We start from the raw sequence: 9,470 nt of genomic DNA on the forward strand, positions 1-9,470 counted from the left end.
GACATACAACACATATAAAAAGACAGTTGTTTCATTCTTCTCCATTATTTACATAACACTCCAAGACAGCATTCACACTAAAGCCCAGAAAATGATCTTACAATAAAACACCAGAAAAGGAAAAAAAGAGACCAGCAATCCTTCAGTGAAAACAGGTAACACTCTCTAAAAGCAAACACTAAAGACCACCTCACTTACTGCCTTCTCACTTCATTATCCCATCAAATGAAACAAGCAGAAACTAATAGATATGATGCATAAACCAAACAACAACAAAAAGTGCTGCTTCATTTGTTTTAAGTCCCAAGGGAAAGAACCAAGAATATCTTGCTTGTGGATAACTTGCAATTCTCCAACACTGAACTGCAGCTGAGAAACAACTATTCAATGGCTTTTTTTTGGTATGCAAATTAACTAATAGAGTTTTACTAATGAAGACTAAGCTCATCCCAACTTGCTAATAAAACATATTGCCTCATTCCCTCAAGCCAGTTCCACAATTCCCAGCTGCCGCAGGCTCCAGGGAAGAAGTCTGCCACAAATTGCTAACTAATCTTACCACTGAATAAGTTATCTTGCTGCCAAAGCGATGATCTCTTGCCTCAGGGACTTGCACAGCTTAAAATGCTGCAGAGACAGAAGTGATGGATTTTGCCTTTACAGTGAAAGGAAAGATACTGTATGTGCCTCCTGGCTATACCTGCGTTCTGGGGGCTCCTGATCTGTACTACCACGGTGTCTATGACCGTGCCAGACAGGTGTCATCTGAGCAGCTGGGCATCCAGCATCACTGAAAATGGAGAATGCTTCTTGCAGAAGGATGAGGGAGCTTAACTCCAAAGATTTTGTGCTCAGAATATCATAGCTTGCCCTGCGTGTAGTTATACCCAGCATCCCACAAGCCTAAGAGAGACAAGGAGACAATCCAGAAAAAGACAGTCTTCATCTGGGTATCTTCATCCAGAGCAGCTGAATTGGTATATAGTCCTATATATGTCCTGAATTGGTATATAGTCCTATGCCAAGCTGGCAACAGCTCTCCCACTTACCACATCACAGCAAGTGCAGACAGCTTCCAAAGAAGAAAACAAAACTATCTTTGCAGTTCAATAAGCTGAATAGAAAACACCTTCAATTTTCAGTGAAGAAAAATTGAGTTATTAGCCTGGATGCCTTTGATTTTGGTTTTAAAGGATTGCACCTTTCCAAATTTCTCCATACCACAGGCTAGGAGCCTACCGCCTGCAGGCAAACTGTAGCTTGCCATTTTACTGTTCACAGACACATCAATATATGTCAATTAATACAGGCAACAATAGCTGCTGGTAAGAAACCCTTTTCCTCTTAGAAGACATGGATAAAATGAAGACTTTTTTTTAAAACGTGCTTTTTTAAATCTACATGAGACTAAGAAAATAATCCAGACTGCAGCTGTAGTGACCCACCATAGGACAAACAATAAAGGTAAAATATTTTTCTTAACTCTAATACAGTTTCTTGTTTTAGGTTAGTAGAAAAAAATACTGTGATTTTTCTCTGTTGAATAAAGACTGTAATAGCAAGTAATTAATCCTTCAAGTTCTGCAAATGAGAAAGTGTACCCTCATTCTCTAAATATGCACACATACTACACAGAAGTTGATGTGCTGAAAGTGTTTTCTTACTGGGTACAATAGGATCATCACAGAGAAACAAAGTGTCTACAGTAAGAATGAGAACAAGTCCTAAAGCGATGCATAAATGCTCCATAAAGCAATGCTCTCCAGACTGAAATAAGTTACAGCAGATTATGGAAAGCTTATGCTCCACTGACTTTTAAGTCTCACCATACCAATTAAAACAGTGCTATTTGCCTAATCACTTCTGCCATTCCGAAATTAACAGCAGGTCTACACTACATTCAAAAGTACATTTAACATTATATGTACATGTAAAAGAGTAAATTGCATGCAGGTGACAATTATGCTCTCTAGGATTAGAGGCACCCTCTTAGGGGTTTTAATCTTCCCTCTTAGAATTTTAGGCATCCACCTATCCAGCTGAATATAATCTGATTAATAAAACTCATACCCTTATAATGCCTAGGTCTATTTTCCAGAAAAATGGGTGTTTGAAATGCTCATACTGCAATTGGGAATGGCATAGGAAATGTATCCTGAAGTTATGCAAACACATAGCTATACATCATGAAAGTAAAATCATTAGGTGAAAACTCAGAATTACAACAGAAATACAGAACCAGTTCTTCGTGTATACGGCTAACTGCACGTGCACACAACTGCATTAAGATATTTGAGCATTCAGCTACATTTTCCAAGCAACTGCCATAACCGCATGTCATCTACCACTGACCACAATCCAATAAGCAACTATTCAGCAGCAATTTCAGCAGCAGCAATGCCAGCAGAAACAGCCCTTACCTCCTGCTCCCTGCCACATGTTCCCTCCTCCAGGCCACCTTCTCAGCCCTGACACAGCAGCCACACAGTCAGACAGATCAGAGTTAAAAGTAATCGATAACCAAAGAAGAAAAGATGCTTTTGAAGGCGTGGCAGTTCCCCGATGCAGTTCACCACCAGCCCCACAAATGGTTGTACTAGTACAGCTCAGAGGGTGGCAGGGGGCTGCTTACGCAAGCACAGTTGTCTAAGGAAACACATGCCAAATTTCTCCCTTAGGAAGCAACTGTGCTTACATCAAAACATCTGAAAAATCATCCCCCTCTGTGCCCAGTCTGTAGGATCTTGGCCTGGGAATACGGATCTGGGAGGGATTCCTGGGGGTCTCCTAGTCCTCTACCTCGCAGTCATGGGCAAGAACAAACCTAGCAAACCCAGTCAGTCAGGAGATCTACTGTAGCGAGCTGCTCATTAGGTAAACAAAATACAGCTTGTAGCTGAAGCAAATATGCAAGCTGGGGGAAAAGAAGGTTTCTGAGGTTTCCCCCCTTTACATATCAGTTAAATCAATTCTGATAAAGCTTTGTAAAATAAAGTTACACACTGTGCTATATTGTCTTTCATCATCACTTTCCAGCCTGTTTTTAAGGCAAGAGTTAATGATTGTATTTTAAAGACATTGAGATGGAAATCCCTAGCGGAAGTCCTGAGAAACTTTCCATTAAAACACAGCTTCTGTTACACTGTTGCAAAAGATGGAAAAGTAAAAATTAAATATAACGCAATTGAAAAAATATAAACCAAAAAGCACATAAAATAGCAAGCAATATATGGCTAAAAAAATTCACGTGAAAAGACAGTAACAGCTAATGATTCAAGGTGAGCAATAATACAGCCCTAACTGAGGCATAATAGGATCACTCTGAGCAAAACGCAATCCCGTTTCACTTCATTAAGTTTCATGTTATCCTCAAATTTCCCAGCGCTAGCGGAAATGTTTCCTCATTGCCACTGCAGGAGCGGACTTACAACAACAAACAGACTCGGCTGCCCCAACCAGCTTGTTAACTTCATGAAGTCAATTCAGTCAAAAGGCTATCATGCAAACCCAAATTCATCCCAAATACCTAATTAATAACTTACCCCTGGAAATATTAAACAGAACGTGTCAATAAATGAGTGGCAAATTATCAGAAAGTTCATAATACGGATAATAGTCGTTGTGTCTTTGGGCTTCTTTTTTTTTTCTTCATTGAACAGTTTCCTGAACTTAGTCAGCCTGCCCGTGAACACGAAATTTCCTGTAGGACACATGCCTACAATACCACCTGGCCTAAATATATTATTGCACACCTGGTTAAGTCCTGCAAGCGACTAAGTACTCTCCTGGAGATGAACTATGTTGAGATCCCAGAAGCAGCATCGAGGCCGCTCGGGACAGGGATCACTGTGAGCAGCCACTTTCACAGCTAACTATTTCTGTGGAAGACCACAGAGCAGCTCTTCTGAGCAGCCCTCTGGGGAGCCGCCTCCACCCGCGCGGTGCAGGACAGGGCCTGCCGGGGCGGTGTGGGGTGCAGGGGCCGCCGGCAGGGTCCGCACGCACTCGGGCACGGCGCACCCAGCAGCGCCTCGCTCGCCCACCTCTTGCGGCCGTCTCCGAACAGGTATGGGGTTTTCTGCTTACGCGACAGAAGAAGAGAGACTCAAGTTTTCCTCGTACCACCTAGGAGCTTGAAACGCTGTTTGTTCTTTAGCTGCCTGACTAGCTTTTTATCTAACCAACAGCCTGCGTATACCTACGCACACGTACGCAGTCGCTGAACTTAATGGTGGGGTTTACGTTTCTTTCTGACGTTTCCGCAGTCCTAGGCTCCACGATGCAGGCGGGGCACGAAAGCGACCCGGCCGAAGCCCCTCCGGAGCGCGGCAAACCGCAGCCGCCGCAGCCGCCGCAGAGCTCCGCGCCGCGCGCCCCTGCCTCCGCGGCCACCAGCGACGGCCACCGCGGCCGCCCAAGCCCAGCGCACGCCGCGCGGGCTCGCCCCCTGCCTCCCCCGCTCCCTCCTTCCCTCCCTCCCCGCGTGCCGCTGCCGGGACGAGCCCCGCGGCCCCCCGCGCCGCCCCTACCTGCAGGCTGCAGCCCCCGCGGCGGCGGGAGGAGCGGGGCCCGTCGGTGCGCGCTCCCCTGTGTGTCCGTGTCCGTCGTCCCCCCCCCCCCCCCCCCCGGGGGCGGTGGCTCCCGCGGGCCCGGGGCGGGGGCCGGGGCAGCGCCCGCCCCGCGGTCGGGGCTCTGCGGCGCCGACCCCCGGCACACGGGGCGAGGAGGCAGGGGAGCGGCCCGGTTTCATCTCCGCTCCGCGAGGCGCCCCAGACCGCCCCCCCCAGGGGCTTGCCCGGCCGCCTCGGTCGCCCGCCTCGCCGGCTGGCCGCCTTCGCCCGCCGGCTGGCCGGCGCTGCCCTGCAGCGGGACCCGGTGGGCTCGGCGGGGCCCTCCCCCTCACCGCGGCTCCGGCTCCCTCACGCTGTCATCAGGGGCACCAGGAATCCCTCCCTGCGTGGGACCTTCACCAACGTGAAAAGGGCGTCTCAGGAGCGCCACGGGTACTCTCATCCCTTTAAGAGGGGGGTTTTCCCCATTAAGGCAAAGCCTGTACTGGGATTTCTGGATCAGAGCTCTCGGACATTTCAGAAGGTATTTTTAAACCGTTCCGAAGTCAGGCAACACTCAAGAGTGGAAGTAACACCAAAACCTGCGCATACAGATGGCCCTCTGTCACATACACCAGCCCCGCGTGCCCTATACACCATTAGGAGTCGTGCTGCCGTTGCTTGCTAGCCTTTACATTTTCAAACTCGATTCAAAGCCCCAGACCAGGGGGAGGACTCACACAGATTTCAGCAGGCTGTGGACCCTAGACTCTTGGAACAAGTTTCAAATTCCAGCAGCCTTTTGTTTATCCAAGGAAGATAAACTAAGTGGCCTGCTGAATACTGCACGGGTTTTCAGACAAGATCTGGAAAACAGCAGGTCTTTGCTCACAAGGGACATTAAACATTCTGTGACACTTTCCATGAGAACAAAGATAAAATGGACCTTTCCTTACCCTTCCTAAACACTGTCACCACACAAGGGCTGCCTGGTTCCTGTCTGTCACCCAGGACCTTGCTGCCTTTCAGCACTGCTATAAAGGGCAACTGCAAAGCTCCCAGGAGTGCAGAGCCGGGGGAGAGGGTGGCTGGGAGGCCATTGCTACACTGTTCTTCCAGGGCAAGTCCAAAATCCTTCAATGGAAGGAAGTACACATAATTTGGGCAAGCGCGGCAGCTTCAGGGTGGGTTATTAATTGGAAAAGACTCCCCTTTCCAGGTGACAGAGCTAGTCTGCACATGACAGTGGCATGAGGTGTCCAGGAGAGGCTGGTCTATAAGTGCTTTCCCCTCCTTCTGCACACTGTGGGGTGAAGCTGTGCACTGGGCAGCCCACACCACCTATGCACAGCTTCCCTAGCACAAGTACTCCCCTTCCTGTGCCGTGGGAGCTCACAGCAGCTGTAGAGAAATGGGGCTAGGTTTTCCCCACTAACTGTGTGGGTAACAAAAACTTGTTCTTGAACAAGAAAAAAGTGCAGCTCTTAGTTTCTTGCTGAGTGTTTGATTTTTTCCTCTTTTTTACAGTTCTGTAATATATTGGAAAGATTTTTAACCTTACCTGGATTAAACTGTGCTTCGTGTTGAAAGATTTTCCTTGCCAAAATACACTGCTAACGTAATTGCAAGAGGCTTTATTTGTACTGCATAACACTGCCAGATAATAGACAGCTCTGAACAAGATGGACTGTGCATTAAGCTACCACTCAAGAGACTGGGGATCTCGGCATCACAGCAAACTTCCTCTGCAAGTCTGGTTGGCAGCATCTCTATGACAACTCCCCATCAGCAGCGGGAACGACATTGGTTATCTATGTTGGCTGCTGACATTTTGACGCCTGGGTCAACAACAGGTAATGCCTTCTTCTCTGTGGTGTGGAAAGGATAACCGTCAGAGCACCACGGAACCACCTCGTGTATTGTATGTACCAGGGATATACAGAGAGGCAGTAACACCTCTCATACTCTGCTGACCTGGCCACTGGCACAACAACAACTTTAAAATACTTTTGTGCTATTTGTTATATAAACTCATTTTAAGCACTGAAGTATCACAAACTAGATATCACCAAAACAATATGCATGACTCCATTTGGGTCTTTGGAGCAACACTCTAACAATAATAGAAATACAAGGGTTTGGTTTACATTCATATTTTACACATTCATGACAGGCTTTCTCTTGTCATAGCTAGAGCAGATTTTTCTCACGCAAGTTTCAACTGCTGACACTGGATAAATGATCCATTGCACTACTCCATTTAGCAGTTTGACAAGCAACACAATATAACTCACCTGTAATGACCTTAATCCCTCCAGGGTTGCAGGACTATGCATGTTGCTCCTCTAGAACTGCTGTAATCACGATACCAAAGGAGTACATTCCCTCGCCTGGAGTGCCTGACCAGGCAAAGACAACACATCGGGAAGGGGATTATATTGGTTTGGTCCCTATGAAACATGAATAATACCTTTACATCTTTTACACTTTTCCAAACCACAAAAATAATCAGAAAGTAAAACGCTATGGAATTTAACGGGTAAGATAAGTGGTTTTACAGTTTGGAGGATGATTAGGTGCAATGGTACAGTTGATGAATGGCCTTCCTATGCATGTATGTTCTTAAAGTATGTTCTTTAATTGAACCCTTATTGAACTGAAAACCCCACTACTCTCCTTCCTCCAACCTCTTCTTCCCCCTCCCTGATACAGCCAACCAACAGTACAGGATGTACTGTAACGGCATGCTGAGAGTAACATTTTCAGATCTGGTCACTAACGTCATCTACCATCTTTGACATCCTATGGTCAAGGGGACACAGCTTCCCCAACATCTCTGGAAACTAAGCCAAAGACATCACAGGCTGGAGGAAAATGTAGTCCCTATGGTTCCCTCAGTTCCCCCTCTGCAGCTACAGTCCAAATCTTGCCGACTCCAAGGCAAGAAGGTAAAGTACTCACTTAGCACTTGTGAGTGGAGGCTCCTTTCTGAAGGCAAAGGCAAGCTCTGTTGCTTATCGACACACAGGGCTTCAGCAGAAGATCAAAAGACTCTGAATTCCTCAAAATACATGACTGTATAAGTCATATATGGAACTGCATTAGAAAAAAGAGGGCATGTAATTGTTACTCCATGGCCTCCTCACTTTTCACATGGACATTAGCAATTCCTGGAACGTAAGACCATCATACGTCATCAGACCAAAAGATGCATTTAAAAACAGCCTTGTTTCTAATGACAACCAGAACTAGATACAGGTACGTCCTACCACCTATTTTGCCTAATTGAGTGTATCATCTTCCATAATCTTTGGAAATTTTGGTAGAAATATCCTCTCAATATAAAATAAGTATAGGCAAATCAGTACTTAATATTAGTTGAACAAGAGGACGATTCACCTTCTTTTAGTGATAACAAGCTTCCACATTTCAGACCTCTTGTCTTGCTGCTGTTTATCTGGGGTATTCCTTCTGGTCTGTCATTGAAATCCTTGGTCCAAGCACACGCAGTAAGCTTTTCGGACACATTTTGATGCGTGTATTTTACAAAGATCAGCACTCCAGCTAGTCAGAATTTTCCAGTACAACAATTTTTCACTAGAAAACACAGATTCACCGAAACAAAAGTTCCATGGAAATGTGGTTCTGTGGCTATATAAAGGCAGTAGCTTTAAAAAAATCTTGTCCATCAAATTACTTTCTTTTGGCAGCCTGTTAGGCTTCCTGCTAGCAGGCTTTTTTGGTGGAAAAAGGGAAATTTCAAAATGTCTAAATTTCATTTCACATCAGCAGAAAAACTTAATTAGATGTTGGAATTTTTCACAGCATGGGAATAATAAATTTGAATTAGTTGTACTTGGAAGCAAGCCTTTGCACAGCTATTCCAGTCTCTCTTCCGTATCCACTTGACTGTAGACCAGAGGCCCGGGCTATTTCAATCCATACAAGAATCCAACACCAAATATGGCCTGTAATGTTGCTCTAGTCTGAGGAGAGCTAACCATTTCCATGGCTTTACAACTTTTCATGGCATTATATTTTTGTTCTCCCTGCTGGATGACGAGTATGGCTTGCTGTGCTCTTCTGTAGAGCTGGTGTTAGCAGCTTATCCTGCTCATCATCACCACCCTCCCCTGTACCAACTCTTGGGGAAAAGCACAAGCTAAAGAAGGCTGAACTGGGGTTCAAAGCCTGAGAGCGGCACAGGTTGTCTTTATCCTATTCTCCACACCAGCACATGATACCAAGTAAAAGAAGATGGTGAGCCACCACTGATAATCCACACCTCCACAACACAGAAAACCAGTCACTTGTCAAGAATTGGCCGTACCTCAGGTGAAACTCCAGCTGGCACTTGCTGACTGCTGCTGGGTCTTTCAGGGAGAGCTCCTCACCCGTCCCAGGGTATGCCATGCCTCTCGACATTTTTTCCCTCCAGCTCACCTGTAAAATGCACAGCTTAACAGCTAGGACTAATTTCAATACAGTTTTTACTACCTAATTGTTGTGTTCACAGGCTGGAGGAAGAGTTTGCTTGCTTTAAACGTTAATATACTCCTTTAAATAATATATGCTTATTGATAATATCTACAGCAAACATTTACAGAGTTAACAAACACAGAAACTATTGTCATTCCACCCAGAGAGAAAGTTACAAGCATCAAAGATTTCTGTTTTATTTGGAGATGTACCAGATTAGTTCCAGGGACACTTATGCAACACACAACCTTACAGCCTATTTCCTTTTTTTTTTTTTCTTTTCTCTGCGCATGTGCAAGGTGGTGGGTTTTTTTCCCGCATTTGTTTGGTTTTTTTCCTCTTTGAGTTAAGCATGCATGGACAGAGACCTAAACCAGAGCCAGCTAAAAGTACATCAGAAGAGCAGAAGTATCTGCTCTGTGTAGCAAGGTATTTTGGTAT

General features: G+C 45.6%; 1 protein-coding gene across 3 annotated transcripts in view; it reads right to left on the reverse strand.

Annotated features, from left to right (window-relative positions):
- Positions 1 to 5,928, reverse strand: part of SLC16A12 (solute carrier family 16 member 12) — a 38,330-nt gene extending 32,402 nt beyond the window's left edge. Inside the window, exon 1 of one of the 3 annotated variants that reach the window (XM_069796578.1) lies at positions 4,904 to 5,928. The gene's annotated coding sequence lies outside the window, so the exon portion shown is untranslated. Of the gene's footprint in view, positions 1 to 2,420; positions 2,701 to 4,529; positions 4,589 to 4,903 lie in introns of those variants that run through there. The other 2 variants (XM_069796576.1, XM_069796575.1) reach the window with 2 other exon arrangements.
- Between the last annotated feature and the right edge of the window lie 3,542 nt (positions 5,929 to 9,470).

The sequence above is a fragment of the Haliaeetus albicilla genome, chromosome 11 (genome assembly GCF_947461875.1).
Source record: "Haliaeetus albicilla chromosome 11, bHalAlb1.1, whole genome shotgun sequence".
Taxonomy (NCBI): Eukaryota; Metazoa; Chordata; class Aves; order Accipitriformes; family Accipitridae; genus Haliaeetus; species Haliaeetus albicilla.